The sequence below is a fragment of the Poeciliopsis prolifica genome, unplaced genomic scaffold (assembly GCF_027474105.1).
Source record: "Poeciliopsis prolifica strain line A6 unplaced genomic scaffold, Auburn_PproV2 SCAFFOLD031, whole genome shotgun sequence".
NCBI lineage: Eukaryota > Metazoa > Chordata > Actinopteri > Cyprinodontiformes > Poeciliidae > Poeciliopsis > Poeciliopsis prolifica.
This window is the reverse complement of record NW_026562406.1, coordinates 1,717,096-1,735,581: the sequence shown is the minus strand read 5'-3', so window position 1 is coordinate 1,735,581 and position 18,486 is coordinate 1,717,096. Positions and strand designations below refer to the sequence as shown.

The 18,486-nt window shown below is 42.8% G+C and overlaps 1 protein-coding gene across 1 annotated transcript in view; it reads left to right on the top strand.

Annotated features, from left to right (window-relative positions):
- Positions 1 to 18,486, top strand: part of sema4c (sema domain, immunoglobulin domain (Ig), transmembrane domain (TM) and short cytoplasmic domain, (semaphorin) 4C) — a 114,021-nt gene that overhangs the window by 38,403 nt on the left and 57,132 nt on the right. Inside the window, exon 2 of the mRNA XM_055050633.1 lies at positions 1,078 to 1,250. The gene's annotated coding sequence lies outside the window, so the exon portion shown is untranslated. The remainder of the gene's footprint in view (positions 1 to 1,077; positions 1,251 to 18,486) is intronic.

Here is an 18,486-nt window from a genome sequence, read left to right as displayed (position 1 = left end):
TTAAATGCACAAACACTGGAGATTTTTTATTAAACAAGTGTGTGTAGTAGCTGCCTTATGTGAGATTTGATACAAACTGCTAGAAGTTTAAGAAAACCCATCATAAAAGCCGTTTCCTGCAGCAGCTGATGCCGCATACACATGGCGGCCATTTTAGATGGAAAGTGCTTAGTTTTCCAGTTGTTTCCTCTGACTTAAAACATGGCAGATCTGATTTCTAAGTAGAAACGAGTGTATCTGGTTGTGCTACATGAAACGGTGTGCTATTTTATTTAGATAAAAAAATAGCATACTGTTGATTAATAACTTAAAGTGCATTCATAAACAATCAAGCGAGCTGTTCCACTTTTCCTTTTTTCCTGCAATTTATGTTGTTGGGAAAATAACACGGGCAAAAACAAAAACAAAGAAGAAGAAAAAACTAAACATGAAATAAGTGTGTTCTTCGTTGTTTCCCGAAGGTTAGCGATGTCAGGCCCTTTGCTTCGCCGGCTCTCGTCTCTTTGTGCGACCTGTTATTCCCCCGTTTATCGCAGTTACAGACGAAGCCCGTGCTGGAGCGACTTTAAAGAACAATCATCTTCCGGTTTTATCAAAAGGACCGGCGCCTTGATCGCAATTTCAGCATCTCTTCGGCTCAAACCCCCTCAAGGGACGCCTGTCGGGAGAACAGCTCCGATATTGCTTTAAAAACTGCACTTCATCGTCGCCCGGCACTGTAAACATGCAGTCAAGGTTACATTTTGGTGATGGCGAGAAGAAAGGTTTACTTTAGGCTTGCAGTAGGGGGATAAAAAGCTGACCTTCATTACCATGGTTACAGGAATAGATATTCAGGTTCAGTTTTGGGAGATTTTTGATTTCCTTTTCCAAGTTTTGGATGGATCAGAGGTTTTGATATCTCTGAATTATAGATTTATCCAAACTGAATTTTTGTTATTTTTCATACATATATATAAAAACATATCTATATGCCTTTTTTTGGACATCACAACACTTTAAGGTGCCTTGTCCTTCCACGCGAACAAACGTCACTCATCATTCCCAACCTCTTCTCTCTTCTTTTGTCTCCCGCAGGCCAATGTGACCTTCGTCTGAGTCGAGCGTCGCTGTTCAACATTCACGAAGACGAACTCCGCGGCGACCGCGCACACGCACGAATAAAGAGAAGAAGAAGAAGGGAAAAAAAACAACCGAGAGGAGATTAAAAGGAAAGCACGGAGGCGCACGAGGGAGGAGGCGAAAAACAAGTAAGAAAAGAAGAAAGGCAAAACAAAAAAAAACAGAACAAAGGGAGGAGAAGAGAAACAGAAACATGTTTTCTTCCTCAGCAAACAGCACAGGGAGGAGGGGATGCTGCGGGCATTCAACATGACAGAGAGGAAGATGTAGGAAAGTGAATATGAGGGGCGGGGGGTGCTGCCCAACAGGGATGAGAAAATTATAGTCATTTTCAAGAACTCCCAAAAAGAAATGAATCTGCAGCGAGACAAAGAGCGAGCAGAGATCTACGACGAGCCATTCATGAGATAAGAGGAAGGGGGGGGGGGGAAAACGGCAACCAAAAAGGGAGAGGGAGGTTGGATTGGGGTCGGATATTGGATTTCAGATTTCAGAGAGTTTTGTTGGGAATGATGCTGAAGGTTATTGGGAAGGAAGGTGTGCATGCGTGTATGAGGGGATGTGGGGGGGATTCTGGCTGCTCACTTCTGACTCCAGCACAGTTTCAGTGATTAGAAGAGAAAGGCAGCCCTCCCTCCCTCCCCGTCGCCCTCTTTCTTATTTCACCTGTAAGACCACAATATAATCCAAGGCACTAAATCAAAGTTCGGGTTCGCCGTAAATAAATGTTGGCACGCTCTCTGTCATGATCCAAAGCTGCAATCGGAATGCGCCCACAAGTCATTTGTTACAGTTTTCGCCGCGGTTCATATTCTGTGATTTCTGACTGCTGAAGCTCCCGTAATGCGGCGGTGGGGACGCCCGGTGGGAGCAAATGAAAATGTAGCACCACTCTCTCCATTTCTGATTACTTTCTGGTGTAAAGTGGCCCCTGGAATGGTTAAAGATTTCATTTCGGCCCTCGGCCTCTAATAAAGAGTGAGATTGATGTGACCTGGACTCTAAGCCAGTTTGGTTCAGCCAATCACAAACAGTGCAGCGCCTGGCAAAATCATTTACAGGCCCTCAACTTTCCCCCATCGTATCACTTTACAACTGCATGATCGCATGCTGTGTGTTGTTACACGTCTCTCGGTCTTTGATCAGACACTTATGGACGCTTTTGTTCTCTTTGAAAGAATAAGCCAAACAGGAAGTCACGATTACATGAATAAAAGTCACAATTACTAGTTTTAATGGCATAATTACACGTTTTTCAAGTTGTAATTAAACAGAAAAATTTAATGGCAAGATTTTAATGCAATAATCACAAAATGTAAGTGTAATTACAAGTTCTTAAAGTTGCAATTACAAAATTAAAGTTGTACATATGAGTTCTAAAGTGACAATTACACGTTTCTGGTCCTAGTTAAGTGAGTTAGGGTTATAATTATTAGTTTTACAGTTATATATTGCTAATTACCCCAATTTTGTTTACAAAAAATGACAATAATTGAATATTGTTTACATTGGTAAAAATCACAAAAACATATTCATCGATGAGTCAATTTATTGGGGCTGAACTCCTTAAATTTGGAAGCTCTATGATTGATTTTATTCCCCGATTTTATCGACTTAAAAATCAAGTCCTCTGTTTCCCTGCTGCCAGACAAACGGAGAAACTGACTGACAGACCCGCCCACCAGGTCATGTCCGCACGTTTGCGGTTGACAATGGTCGCCCCAATGTTGCCAACTCAGCGGCTTTCTTTCAGCCAAAGTCGGAATCGCCAGGCCAGGCTTCACATTTGATGAGAGTTATTTGCAGCGAGCTGCTAATCCGCCTCTTTAGCTTTTGCCGCTCCCCTTCAAATGTCCCACTGCGTTCCTTTTGCCTCCTGACCCAAACATACGCGCTCTATCACAGCAAAAAAAACTAAACAAAAACACCACCGATTTGACTCTCAGTGTGTGTTACTTAGTGGGTGGCTCCTATTTTATTTATTTATTTTTTTATTTTTTTTTGAAGTGTGTGATGAAGCGCTCTCTCATGTACGATTAGTTGTCTGCCTGATCGAGCGACCGGGAGCTCCAGCAGACTGAAGTAAATTGCCTCTGATAAAAAAAGTCATTTGTATGCCGGTGAATGTGTGGAGAATACCGAGACGTGCCGAAGTGAAGAGGGTCGTGCAGACGCGTGTTTGGTGACAACGGCGGAACGACACACGCACGCATACACACATGCGCGCGAACACACACTCGGAGTCACAAAGCTGTGAAAAAACAGCTCCAGGCTGCATCCTTCTTTCCTTCCCTTTTCTCTAAACCTCGACTTTTTCCCTCAGAGTGTGTGCTTCTCTTCCACACTTATCCCTCCTTCTCTCTAATAATTCCGGTTCCCTCTCAGTGAGCGTGTCTATCTCTGGGAGGATATTGGTTGCTGATCATAAATGGTTTTTCTCTGACAGGGCGCCATCACACATAGGCTGGGAGCTCAACGGGATGTGTGTGTGTGTGCGTGCGTGTGGGGAGTGGAGGACAGGGTGACAGCGACAACATGGAGATCAAGGCAGAGATCGAGGGAGGCGGGAGAGAAAACGCGAGACAGACAGAGATGCAGGTTATCACGGCAGCGTGGCAGGTGTCAGCAAGGCGCTGATAAATGCATTGCTGATAAATGCGAGCATCCATCCGCCCAGCAGCAGCAGCTGCAGTGTTAATTCACTGAAAGGACGCTGACATATACAGTACATGAGCTACAAGCTGATTACATTAAAGCAAAACAATAAACGGCGGCTTTATTTACTGCGGCGAAACAGCGGCTGCGTTTTTTAATGTTCAGTTCATTGTGTTAATGCAGAGCCAGCGTTTTTTTTTGTTTGTTTGTTTGTTTTTTGTGCTTGCCCTGTGTGGCAAAATTTTTGCCCCCAATTACCAAAAATGTTACTTTTACATCATCCGACGTTATTTTGTCCCAAGCTGATCTGGGATCAGGCGTCTTTAGGAAGGAAATCCCCGACTTCCCTGTCCGCAGTCGCAATCGTAGAACATTCTAGCCTGGCCTAAAGATCTTTAATCGACTCAGATTTCTAGTTGCTAAACTAGCATTTCGCAACTAGCTATATGCTAGTTGCTTTCTCTGGCTGACTTTCGAACTAACTTGGGAGGATGGCTTTTTCAACTGGAAGTCCTACATCATATAAATATCTCCTTTTTTATATATATATTTTAATATGAACTGACAGGACAGAGTCGAAATCTTCTCAGCGTACAAGAGAAGAAAGACTAGCTCCAGTGAAACGCATCTTTTCAGTTTGTGGCCATGAAACGACGGCCAGGAACAAAACCGCCGTTTTAGACATAAATGTGCTCGTGTGTTGAACTATGTCTGCAATGCTCACTTTTAAATTCCGGTTTATCCAACTTTGACGTCAGTTTCCTTGATTTTTTGTTTTTAGTTTGTGAAATCCTTTTTATTGTGAAGAACAAATAAGAAACCTTTCAGCTTCCAAAGGAGCGTGTTTGGTATGGCTGGTATGACATTCTCAAAGTTTCATCACCTTCAAGGAAAGCATTGAAGTTTAACCAAAAAAAAAAAAAAAAAAAGAAAGAAAATTCATAACAAAATTGATGTAATTCCATTTGAGACAGAAAAGTGAAATTTCTTTGTGATAGTATCAAATAATTCTAATCTTACAGTTTTAATGATGTTATTGCGTTTTATGCTTTTACTCAGGTATTTTTTCTTGCAAATGCTCAACTTTTCAAGTTCAGAAGTTTCTTCTAGTGAATTTCTGAGATTGAGCTCAGAATTCTAAGTTTTGTGGCGAAAATGTACTTTTTTCTTACTTTTTTTTAATTTTTTATCTACGGTGGCCCTAATGGACCATCAGAGCTACCAGTTGCAAAACAGAGGCATACTTGCACAGCGGTGACGTGGTAAAAATGAGAAGTGCAGGGAGTTTTGTTCGCCTCAGACTTTAAATCCCCTCAAATATCCGTCGTTCGAAGATATATCCAGGTCTTCAGTTTTCACTCCTTGACTGTTGATGATGCTTCAACCAAATATATTTCCAAGTGGCAGACTTTGTCAGCCAGCTGACCAGCAGTGTGCAGGAACCTATTGGTGGAGGGCAGTGCTGCCTTGCACTATACTCACTCAACATACGAACTCCATTTACTTACAATTTTCTGACCATCTCATCTGAAAGGACTTTCAACCGTTGGAACGCTGTGCCGCCAAATTCTTTGCGATTTTGAAGCGAGCCCTTTTTAAAGAAACCTTGAAACCAGTAACTGGACTGAAAATAGAAACTCGAAGCAGTGCGTGTTTCCTTGCTGTCTGCACACACCGACACACACAGAGTTCCCGTCGGCCGGGCCCGACGAGGTGAACGGGTGTGAATCTGCCGCATCTTGCATTCCTCGGTCCTCCCCGTCCACGCAGCGGCAGGCCTTGTCTCGCGATCGATCCTTGGCTTATCTTCCCGTAAAGCTGGAGTCTCTTTCCACTCCTGCTCGCCTCGCGTCCTTCTATAAGCCCCTCCTCGGCCGCACATGCCACCCCACACCCCCTCACTCATTGCTATCGATCAGCCTGTGTGTTCAACAAAGTAGAGAGCGGGCGGTGGTTAATGCAGAGTTTGGCCGAAGGAGCCAAACGCACGCTTCTCGTATCGCTCCGCTCTCTTTCTCTCTCTCTCTTAATGCGTGCAATCAGACTCTAATAGACCCGGGCTTAGAGCATCCAGGCCCGCCACTCTCGTCTGATTCGTCTCACCTTTCACTTCTGCTCCTGTCAACAAATATCTGTCTGCGCTGTATACTATACATCATCTGCCAGGTTTATTTTGCTGATGACTGCTGATTCGGCAAACTGATATGATGGGCTTTTATGTGTTTTGGTTGGGCATGGGGTGTACGTTTTATCCTCTGGAAGGGAATTTGCTCCTGCTGAGTGTGCACAGTGCTCTTTAGAAGCGTCCTACTTTGCATTTTTCACAGTAATGCACATTTATTCATGGGAGCAGCACAGTTGAACCATGCTGTTTAATTTTGGCTTCTGGGAACTGCCCAGTGGCCAGAGCTTAAGTCTTTCATTATCTCTGAACGTCTTGCAGCCACCGAAGGCATTGAAGGTTGTTGGGTTAGATGCTTTGCTCAAGGGCAAACTAGAAAAGGTTCCTTCGCTAGTTTGCCGTCCAGTCTCCTACTTATTTTATTTATTTATTTAAGAAGCTACAGTACTCGAGGTCCAGTTCTCCTGGACCTTGCTTTTCTGGTCTCACAGTCTGGAACGTAGGGTGTTTTCACTGGTAGTCCGGTACACTCGGTTTGACTGGGAACTAAAATTTGTTACATTTTCCGCTGGTGCAGTTCACTTTCATACAGCCTTGGATCAAACAATTCAACCTAATCGATAAACATGTTTGCCTCTTCACCTGTGGCGACGCTGTACCAACAACTACTGAAGAAAACAGCACAAAAACCTCCAAAGGAGAAATGATTGTAGGATTTCTATTTTGTCTCTAGCTAAAGACCACGAGCCATTACTCCTACTAGCACCAGACTAGAGCGTTTGTCTTGGTATCAGAGTTCAGTTCAACCGAACAGAGACAAAGGCTTTTAGACAGACCAGAGTTCTGTCTTCTGGTTTGCATCAGAGTTCAATTGCACATTCCCAACTTCCCAAGCGAACCGGACCTTCTGGGTAAATGAACAAGAGCTGATGCGAATGCAACTTAAATGTCTGAACTGCCTCACTAGTATGCAGTCAAGCTTTAGACAGCTCTGCTCATTAGCCAAGCTTGCTGAAGCAGAGATTAATCTAACAGTTGTGAGACACCGGGCCTTGAGGCCTGGGGTCCGAGACCATCGTCCTAAAGAATCCCGACCTGCTGTGCCTTGCAAAGGGCTAGTATGGGTGCAATATTTATAAAATATTTAAGGTAAATTCACACCACACCTCATACTTCTGCACGGCAACGTAAAGACAACCCATCTGCAGGATTGCTCTCCCACTATGTCTCTTTAAGTGAAACCCCGCACCCGTCCCTCCACCTGATCTCCCCACCAGTAATAGATGTGTGGGCTGCTTCTGTACAGGAGTCCAGCTAGGTGTGACCTTTACTGCCCAGTGGCACCTCACTGGGCTGCAGGCCTCTGGGCTCAGTGTGAACTCCTGAACTTCTTCCAAAAGAACAGATAGAAGTAGTGGAAACAAGTCAGAGAGTGGGAAGGAAAGCGCAAGAGTGCTACCGGACAATTAGCCCCCCGAGGAGCACAGCAGGCGGTCCTGCACCTCCCGGAGCCGCAGTACACTGTGAGCGAGTGTCGGTGATTCTCAGCCAAGTGTGGTGAACTAAAGTCAGCGCGAGATGGTGTGTGTGTGTGTGTGTGTGTGTGTGTGTGTGTGTGTGTTGTGTGTGTGTGTGTGTGTGTGTGTGTGTGTGTGTGTGTGTGTGTGCGATGCAGGCCCTCAATGCATTTTGCATTCGCACGGCCGGTGGGTGTCGTTCTGAAATGAGACAGTATGTCTGGTGCCCACGGGCCTCAATACGAGCCTTTTCTATTATTCAGAGCTGATTACTGCTCTGAATTATACCAAGGTGAATACTTTTTAATGAGCTCTGAAACAGAACGGAGAAAGTTTGTCAGTTTTTTTTTTTTTTGTCTGTTTGTCTGAGAGAGGCCGGAGGGGGAAAAATGCAGCATATTTGCAGGAGTTATTTGATTAGCGCGGTAATATGCGAAGAGCAGGCTGCAGCACACGTGAGCGCCGAATTCAAAACTACGAGTGCGTGTTATGTAATGAAACATTCTGTGTATGCTTTCCCTTTTCGCCGTGAACTTCCCGCATGTTCCACGTGAGATCATTGTGTCGGAACGCATTTAAATGCAGGTGAATTACCATGTTTTTTAGTCACATTTACATGTTTGAAAGTATTTGAACGTATGGCAATAAAAAACATTATTCGTCCAAATAGCGTTTCATGTGCTTGTGTAGGTGTGTGTACCAGCGAATTGCTCATACCGCCTGGAGCAAGGCTGATCGACGTGCAGTCCTGGTCGAGCTCGCTCGCAGTTATGTGTTTGAACATTGATGGCTGGTCAAAGCGCTGCCCCAGAATCCCCTGGGGCCTGCAGGCAGGACAGGCAGGTCACGGCAGGGCAGAGTGCACGTGCTTTTTATAATTTTTCACTGCGCCCTTGTGCTTGTCAAAAAAAAAACAAAAACAAAAAAAAAAAAAAAAAACAGACGCTGCACTGACAGCAGGAGGTCGACCGGAGAATAATGAAGCTTGATAGAAAATCCGGCAGAAATGGAAAGACGGACTTCTCTGGGTGTTGATGTTTTTCTGCACCAGTTTCTTCAATCAGCTCGTCAGCTAATCAATAGGTATTCATTTACTGTGCACTCGTGACACAGCAACAGTTTTCTTATGTTGGACAAAAGCAGGAGGTAATGAGAAACAATGCAGAAACATCCAAATGCATTAAAACCTATAAGCTAATGAAGGCTAAGAAAGAAAAACAAAAATCTGTACTTTATGATGATGATGATGATGGGGTGCTGATGGTCAACACAGAACCTCAAATAAATATGGATTTTAAAATTGCATTTAACTCAGACAACTGGTATTTTAAACAAAAAAATCTTTAAATATGAAAATAAAACAAAAATATACAAGTAAATCTCAATATACAAAACGTAGCGAATGCAATTGTTCAAAATGAATATAAAGCCAAATTCAGGGTAATATGAAGAATGAATGATAATAATTGCTAAGCATCAGCTAAAAGCTAAATAAAAAAAGATAAATCTTAAGTTTTCTTTAATGAACATCAACAGTCTATACCGCCCCCAGGAGGTTAGGAATGGTATTACACAGGCTTGGTCAAGTAGCAAAAGTTAGTTGAATGAAATTTGTATTTACAGAATTAGGATGAGTTATAAATTGAGATTCATCCAGGACAAGAGATAAAATTATGCATTATTAGTAATGGATAACAAGAACTGGATGAGATGTTTGCTAGTTTTTTTTTTTTTTTTTAGCTAATTTGCAAAACTAAGAATCAGTTTGCTTGTTTTTTTTACAAATAGAGTTAAGTTTTCTCAAGTTATTTTGAAAAACCCAAGTGTCCAAAATTTTGTAGCGTTTATGCTTGTGTAACTTTGACATGGTGCTCGTGTTTCCAAAATTGTCCAATAAGAAGCTCCAAAGCAGAAGCTAACGTTAGTGGTGTTAGCACGCTAACACAGGGTTCAGTTCAGTGACTTACAAAAAATGCACAGTGATGGAAATGACTTTAGGTAGAAAGATTTCTTAAGACGTTTTGGATCATTTCTGCTGATAACAGCAACACCAGCTCCATCACAGCAAACGTTGGCCCTGGATGAATTATTCAAGATCTCGCTTTGCTGATCTGCTGAGCAGTACATCGCTCAAACTAATTAGCTTGAATCTGGTCGACGCTCACTAAAGGCCTACATATTTTATCACGTATGATTATGGTCAGCCGGAAAAAAAAAAAAAAAAAAGTTGGAGAAAAATGGTATGGCTGTATCCCCCAATTTTTTTAAGGACAATTTTTAAAAAAGCAACAAAATAAACGCTGCCTGGTATTCCGACAAGATCCACTCGTTTAACTGATTATGGGTTTTGCTGATTATGGCTGATGAGATTTGCTGCTCTAATGATTGTCTGGAATTACAACCATGGACCTCCAGGGTCTATGGTTGAGAGGCACTGATTGCAGCCGTCTATGCGCAGTAAAAACCATGCTGCATAACTCAGACATACTGTAGATCTCGGGCTGGTGCTCATCTTCTGGAGGCTGACAAGCGTGACAGTGTGGAGAGTTTGTAGATTTTTAGTCAGACCTCCCTTCAACAGCTCTTTTTATATTTGCCGTCGTTAGCTTTTTCTACAACCTGAATAAGTCAATTGGAATTATTTAAAAACTACTCTTATTCCACCATCCCCTGTAAGCCAGAAACATTCGTAATTTAAAATAAACAGAAAATATTATGCTGAGATATGGATGCGACAAAAGGACCCTTGCATGGATAGCTAATAGGCTTTGGATATTAATCCTGTGCATAGCCAGAGTTTCAGCCGTGTCATCGACTAAGTATTTCCAATGCATGCTTTTTATGAGCGGTGCGTTTTTGGATAGCTTTCAACACAATACAGCGCCATACAGTCATGAAATGGACCTCTGGACCTCCGGTTATAGCCGAAAGATTAAACAGAAACATTTGGACAAACCTCAGATTTATCAAGCAGAAAAAATCTATTTACTGCATAAAGCTCTTCAAACCATAAAGAGCTTTTATGGATGACAACTGTTGAAGGTAAATACTTATCAATGTAGACTTGATAGCTGGTTTTTAAGACAACAGGTGTTTATAATAGTCTTGAAAACTGCTTCTCATTTGCAAGATGTGGGTTTAAAATAACTATGCCGGTATTTTGGTTTGGTAGTTTGGATGCTTTCTGTGCTTCTCAAACAACTACACTTGCCACCGTCACGCAGAATCGCGCGCGCCTCCGCCACAAACCAAAAGCACAGATGGTCCCGCTGTTCGATCAGCTCACCGCCGGCCCATCCGGTTTCATCTGGCCCTGTGCTCCTCCTCCAGTGCTTCTTCCCTGGGCTCGGGCAGGTGTTTGGCCCACAGACACAGCCCAAATCAGATCCATTTCATCTGTAATCAGCTGGAGCCCCCGAGCACTGATGGAAGAGATCAGAGCTCCGATCAAAGAATTATAAAGCTGGCCACGCCTGGCCAGCCGACCATAACAAGAAGAACAAGGCGGGTTGAAGTGCAGCCAGGGGAAGAAGCGGGGGCAAACTAGCCTATGCCGCAGCGCTGACGTGGGGGGGGATGAAAGGAGAGAAGATGGAAATTTTAAAGGCTTACAGGGTCTCTTAGGAGTGAGACATAAAAGAAGCTGAGAGAGGCAGTGAGGAAGGCTGAGATGTAACAATGTCAGCCCTCATGGGGTTTATTTTTCCTGCTTTTTTGTTGTTTCATTAAGACGTATAGAGTTGACTTTTGTCATTTTTCTCCGCTGTAAATTACAACTGATGTTTTACGTAGCTTGTACAAATTCATTTTAGTGAACCGTTCATTAATTGCTTGCACACACACACAGGAAATAAATCGCCCAGACGCATGAAAATTGATGAGCGTCACATACGTTGATGATGGACGCTTTAGAGGTGGTTTCAAACTGTTTGCAGATGACAGAAACAAACTATTGGGTGTATCAGAGGGGCGCTGCATCTGTCACAATCACACTCTCGTTTGCATTCATCTTCTACAGTCAGAACCCGGCTTTGATTCTGGAGCCTTTCATCTGTGCCGGCTCGACACCAACAGACCACACAATCTACCGGCAAACACACAAGGTCGCAAGCACGCAGGCCTTTAATGTCAGCCGGTCAGCATGAGGCTATTCATTTGGCCCCTTTATGCAGAGATCTGCCTCGCCAGATTTATGGCGTGGGACGGCGCTTCAAAATACGCGACGAGGCTCCGGATTTAAAGACTCCGTCTTTTTGTGTTTGTACTTCAAAATTGGTGAGAAAAACAAACAAACGTTGGAATTGCAATCTGGAAAAGTTCCTCGATTCAAGTCGAGTCAGGTAGTCGGCGACAGAGCAGTTCAAAGTGCTTTACATCATAAAAGCACCATGCGCTCACCAATGGTGAAATGAGCTATAAATGTTACATTTTGTCAAATGCCATCATTAAAATCATCAATGCACATCTATTGTGTTGGTCAATGTTCCATATGCTACTAATCAAAGGGTTTGAGTCCTGATTTAAAGGAACGCAGCTGTTTTGCTGAAGTTTGTTCCAGATTTGTGGTGCACAGAAACTACGCGTCTTCTCCACGTTTGGTTCTGGATCGGTTGCTGCTGTCTGATTGTTGTTGTTTTTTAGGCAGACCTGTGCAGTAATCAATGCGGCTAAAGACAAATGCATGTATGAGTTTCTCTAGATCTCGCTGAAACATGAGTACTCTGATCCCGGAAATGTTTTTCAGGTGATAAAAGGCCGACTGTCTTTATGCGATTTTGAAGGGTCAGGTCCGAGTTCATCACCACACCCAGATTTGTGACCTGATCATGGTTTCTAGATGTAACAGCTGAAGTCGCGTGCTGGCTCTAGACTGTTCACCAAAGATAATAACTTCAGTTTTGTTTTTCTTTTAACACAAAGAAACATATTTATATATAAATTTACACAGTTTTACCAAGTTTCAGTCTCCACCAGTATTTTTGTACCAGGACTCTGATGGTGCACAGTGTGGGGGTGTTTTTTGTTTTCTTTTTTCCACTGTAAGTGGAGTCCTCATGTCAGCTCCATTAGCTTGATGCTTTAAATGGAAAAAACACACACAGCAACAGCTCTGTAGGAACAGTTAAAGAGGGAGTAAAAAAAAAAAAAACATCTTACTTTCCTCCAGTTTCATGCACGGCCCTCGAGATCCGTATGAATAAATGAAAGGAAATAACAAGAAAATGCACAGGCCCATGTTGACTTCCCTTCACTTGAAATCCCTCATGTCATCAATTTTTAAAAGAAGCTCTGTAACAAGATAGTTTTCTAGTCCAGCATCGGAGGTGCTTTGCTCTGGACTTGAACCGGCAACCTTTAAATGCGTAACGTTGACGCATCGCCAGACAGCAAGCAGACTCACACATTTGTATTCAAGGCATCTCGCCTGGGCTTTCATAAAAACTCTTTCAGCTCCGATTCGAATCTTCAAAAATGAATTTTGATGGACCTCCAAGTTTTTAAAGGTTGATCTCTAACCAGGAGCTCTCGGCTGTGAAATTCATCGAACGGACGGCGTCACCTCTCAAGGCGCCTCCGTTGGTTCGCAGGCTCTCAAGATAACATTTTGAACCTTTCAGAAATGCATTTGAATCGTGGAAATGAAAACGGATGAACTGAGGTCACAAATTATCATTTTGCAATCAATCTTTCCGCCTAAGAAGATTAGGTTTCAGACAATTTGTGACAAGTGCTCTCTTTGATAGCTTTTAAAAAACCGGACTGTGCTCCAAATTAAACTCCTTTTTTCTTTTTCTTTTTTTTCTTTTTCTTTTTTTTCTTTTAGCTAACATTTACTGGCAGTAGGAAGGAGACAAATACTGCAATTACAAAGTGATAACATCTCAAATAGCACTGATGTTTTTGTTTGAATCTTCTATTTGGTTCCCCCTAAAATGACTACTATTAACAACTTTAGCATTTTATTTTGGCTTGCTAACTGTTGTAGTCTTAGTTTTTCCAGAGGCACGCATTTTCTTTAAGTTCTCACAGCAGCCTCTTTTGTTAAGGGCATTCTGAGATTGAGTTAATTTCTTAGATATTGTCAGTAGTAACTAGGAAGAGGTGTGCAAGGATCCCATTAAAAATCCTCCCTTCCTTTCTGGTGTCTCTCCTTTACTTTCTTCCTTTCCAACCTGCACATTTTTTCTTCCGTCCTCGTTTACTTCCTTCCTCTCTTCCTTCCCTGTGTCCTTTTTTCCACATTCAGATGAACAGACATTTTTAGTGCCTGTAATCCTTTGTTTTTGCTGTGTCATGCAAAGCCAGTCAAGTGTGACTAGCTAATATTAGTTAGCTAGTGTCACTAGCTAACTAAAATCTAGATTTCCATATTAGAGAACAGATAAGAAGCATTTGACTTGACTGAGTAAGACTATACAGGGAAATGTGATTTTTTTTAAAGCATTTTGAGACTTAGGTTTTGCTTTCACAGCAAACCAGCGAGGAGGAAGATGGAAACTAATCTGGAGACAACCTGTTGTGAAAGCTAGCTGCACTGTTGGGAAAGCCCCCAAAAGTCTTTTTTTAACTCACTCATGGGTGCTGGAATAAAAAGTAAATAAATAGTCAGAGAAAAACATGCATTGTTAGCCTTAAATTAGCTGCTAGCCACAGGAGTTCTGTCTGGACCGCCTCATTGGCCCAGTAACTCATCCTGGAGCTGCCAGCACTCAGATGACATTTTTTACAAAATTTCACCACTGTGAACAATTTTTAATTATTGTGACATTGTCACATTTATTGTTTTCCTGTAATTTTTACCAACTTATTGGAGGTAGTTTGCGTGTGTTATCTCTTTCTCAGCCCTGTGATGGAACCTGCACAGGTACAGCAAGCCTGAATAGAAATAAATAGATACAGATATGAAAGGGATTGCATTTGAATCATTTCAGGGAATCCCCACCACTAATGAACAGTCTTCATTCAAGATGCCATTCTGTTTTGCGGACCGTCCTTCTGGTTATGGAAACCCATTCCGAACAGTTGAAAATCACCTTTGGCCTCCTTCGGAAGCCCAACGCACATCCGACCATTAATGCTGCAACGCAGCTCCGGCTTTTCCTTTTTGTGATAATTTCAAAGTGAGAACACACCATAAAAGTCCTTGAGGAGCTCTCAAACCCTTTTGTCCTCAAGGTGTGAAATCGTTTGATCCTGCTTGTTTGGTTCAGCTGAAACGGGCTTTGTGTGTTGCGGGGAGCTTTCATTGGTGTGCACATTTCGAAACGCGACCAGAGCAATAAAAGGGGATACACATGGGGCTGTGAGGGAGAGGCAGAAAGGTAGGAAGGAAGAGCTCTGAGCTTCTGTGATTGTTAAGGGTAGATGAAGGGTGGGGTGGGGTAGCTGTCTGAGTGCATCCTGTCACCGTGTGATTGAAAGTGTGTGTGCATTATTGAGGGCAGTTGCAGGTTAATGGACATTAAGTGTGTCCTTGTGTGATGTTCCGAGTGGAAGGGGATGTTCAATCCGCCCAGGCTCTGTGTAACCCACCAAAGGTCAGAGGTGGAGGTTAAAAGGTGAACAAAGACTGGAAAGACTAACAATCAGCGGTGACTGCAGCAGAGGACCCCGTCTGTTAGTTTCCGTGTGCTTGTCTCTGCGTGTTTGGCTTCCAGGAAAGGCGAGGGACAGGAAGCCGGCAACAGAAACCAGAGTGACATAGCAGCAATAAAAAGACGACAGACAGATTGGGGTTGAAAACGTTCATCTCTTCCCGTTTTTTTCCCCCTTCCTTAACATCCGCCTGCTTAGAAACAATCCTGCGTCGCTTCTTCCCCCTACAGGGATTCATCTGATCTCCAAACACACGCCAAACACGCGCACAACCAGAACCCACACGTGCTTTACACGAAGTGACAGAGGCGCGCAGGAGCCTCCGCAGCCTAATCAGAACATGTGGCCTATTTCTCTGTATGTTTTAATGAGCCCTCCATTGTGGAGTGGTGGAAGAAATTATTAGGCTGTTGTGTCTCGGCTCATTAGCTAAACCAGGCTCGCCGACAACACCAGCAGCTAAGAGATGACTCGATAGCGCCTGCGGAGTCATGCGACACCGCAGGACCTTAAAGAGACCGCGGTGACAGACGGAGCAACTGTCTTAATTTGGTCTTCGGGGAAAAGCAAGACTCAATTCATCTTCCTATGACACGGCGAGGGGATTATATGTGCTGGCTCGATAAAAAGAAACCGAAAAATTCATCACAGGTTCCCCTGTTGCCTGTAAAGTTCCTCACAGATCTGCCTTGATGATTCAGTGAACGGTTTTATTTGCAAAGCGGTGTCAAATAAGGAGAGGCAATCCAGAAATGCTACTGCAGGTACTTGTTTGGTCTTATCGGTAATAGCTCAATTTCATCTCCACCGACGGCGGCGGCGGCACGCTGTTAGAGACGCTAAATCGTTCAGAATGAACTGCTGAATTTACCAATACACCATGGCGTTCACATTTCTCCCAAAGAAACATTCCTGCCTCCAGTGTGCGGCCTGAACAGGGAACGATTATCAAAGCGCCTTACATAAACACTCAGCCTTTCTGCATTTCCACATTTTTTTATGTTAATGTTTATGGTGGGAGTTAATTGCAGGATCTGTAATTAAGTCATCGGAAAGAATCGGATTTTAAATGAAAACTACATATAGTCAAAATAAGCATTCATTTGAAAACCCCTTTCGCTGCTATTATTCAATAAATTGACATTATTGAATATCAACAACAAATATATTTATTGTTTTTTCATGTTTTATTTATGTTATTCAGCCGTCAGATTGTGGAAAGTGCTATTCTATTCAGGAACCCTGATTATAACTGACTTGAAAAAATACTTCTTTATAAATGTGGACTGTGGCGACATCCGTCTTTGCTGCTGCATGTTTAGCATTCACACGCTATCTTAGCTTCACTGACAGGCTAACATCTCTTAGCACAACTTGAGTCTTTCCCAGTGTCACACTGGGTCGATTTTTGAAGCAAATTTAGCCCCAAGTGAGTCAAGAGAAGTGGCTTTGCTGTTGTCATTTCTGCAGATGTGACTTTGTGCGTCAGACTTATGGGCATACCAGAAACAAGTGAAAGCAAAGGTTCTGGCGGGACCTTTTATATATAGAAAGGAAAAAAATTAGTGACCAATTGTATTAAATCCTTTGTAATTAATTAATTCATGGAAATAAACATGTTAACATCATAGCTAACACTACAAACTATTTTGTTCCTTCTTGGGATTTTTATGTGGTAGATCAACACAATATTTTGCTCATTAACACAGAGGATAGAAAATTGATTTCTTTAATTTATTTTTTTTAATAAAAAATCTGAAATCTGTACACTGCATTCCTTCTACTTTAATCTGTTCCCCCAGATATAGTTAAGTGCAACCAATTGCCTTCACTAAATTAATAAATCCAGTTTACCTTTCTCAGTACTTTTATAAACTTACACTCAGTTAAGAAAAGTTATGGATCATAATAATGAGTAAACATGCAGACAAACATCCATTTCTAGAAAGTACAAAGGCCAAAGTGGGCCTGATGAGATCTAGAGTTTTCCTTCAGACAAAGCTTTCACTTTGCCCTGGAGCGTTAGCATGCCGCTGCTTCACATGATCTACCCTTCCAGAAGCCCTCCACGCTTTATCAGGTCCCTCCGTTAAGACGAAGCAGCAGATGAAGAGGGAGAAGGCTTTTTCCTTCTCTTTGAACGTCTTTTCCATCTCTCTGCTTTTCTCATCCCTTCACCGCTCCGTCTTCTCAATCCGTCCTCCGCTCACTCAAGCGTTTGCCCGGCAAGGCCATCAGCATCGATCCAATAAAGCTAGCAGCCCGCACAGCAAGGCTCGCAGAGCTTTCACCCAAATCCAGCGGTTTAAGCACGCTCGTTTGACGGCACGTCGCTGCAATCTGATGCGGAGATGAAGAGGGTGGGGGAGGGTTGGCGGGGGGAGACGGGGAGCCTTCTCTCTCTCTTTTTTTTTAGTTTTGTTTTTATTTTAGCTCAAAATTATAATCAATACCCGCCTCACAGGCTGGGTGTAGATACACGAACATGTTCAAACGCCCCCACACAACACAACACACACATTTCTGAATTTCAATTACCTCCCCTGCCAATCCACCAAACAGAGTAAATGTTTGTTTGCCAGGGTCAGAATTTAATATTCACATGTTGGAATGGACGAGGAAAAGCGGGTTGGTGGGTTCAAATCCGCGTACGTGATTCTGTTCTTGTTTTTCTAGTTAAAGTCTGACGTTATTTGCCTGTTGAGAAAGTAAAGCGCCCCCTTCGGCGATCTACTGTCAGAAACGTCATTTAACTTAGTGAGCAGGTGCAGAGAGAAAGGGGGAAGCTTACTGGTGGCGTGTCATGTTTAAGACATTCATTTCCTGACTCAGGTCTGAGCAAGGCTGTTTTTCCTATTTGTTTTAGGAATTTATATGCCACTATAACAGAAGAGGAATTAATTTGAAGGCTTTTTGTCCAAATTGATCTGCATCTGTGTCCCGTACGTAAGCTTCTGAGACGTCCACCACTGAGGTTTCTGCCGCAGTTTAAGTGGAAGTGAAGCGAACGGGCTTTTTCGTGCAGTGCCTCAGCACTTAAAAGTGACATTTAAAAGTGAGTTTGTCAGATAAATACAGGCTTCTCCATGAACAGTTTTGCTACTTTATACTTAGTTGCAGTCCTAAGTGGTTGCAGTGGATGGAATATTCCTCCTTTTAGGACCTCGGTGCACTTTAAACAAAGTGGTGCAATTACGAGAGGTGGCTTTTTTAGAAAGTTCTTATGCATTTTTGGAAGTCTTACAAGTTTTACGATGAAAATCTGCGGATTTGTTCTCCACGTCTTAAAAGACACAAAATCGTTTTCTGAATACTTCTCAATACTACTCAACATAAGCAGCTACCAGAGTCTGTGTCGTTGTATTCGCGGCGCACCGATTGCACTTTACGGACTGAAAACTAATTTTCATAAAGCCTGACCCGTTGATTCTGATTTTTGCTGGTACCAATTTGTTTTTGTCTGAAAAGCCACTA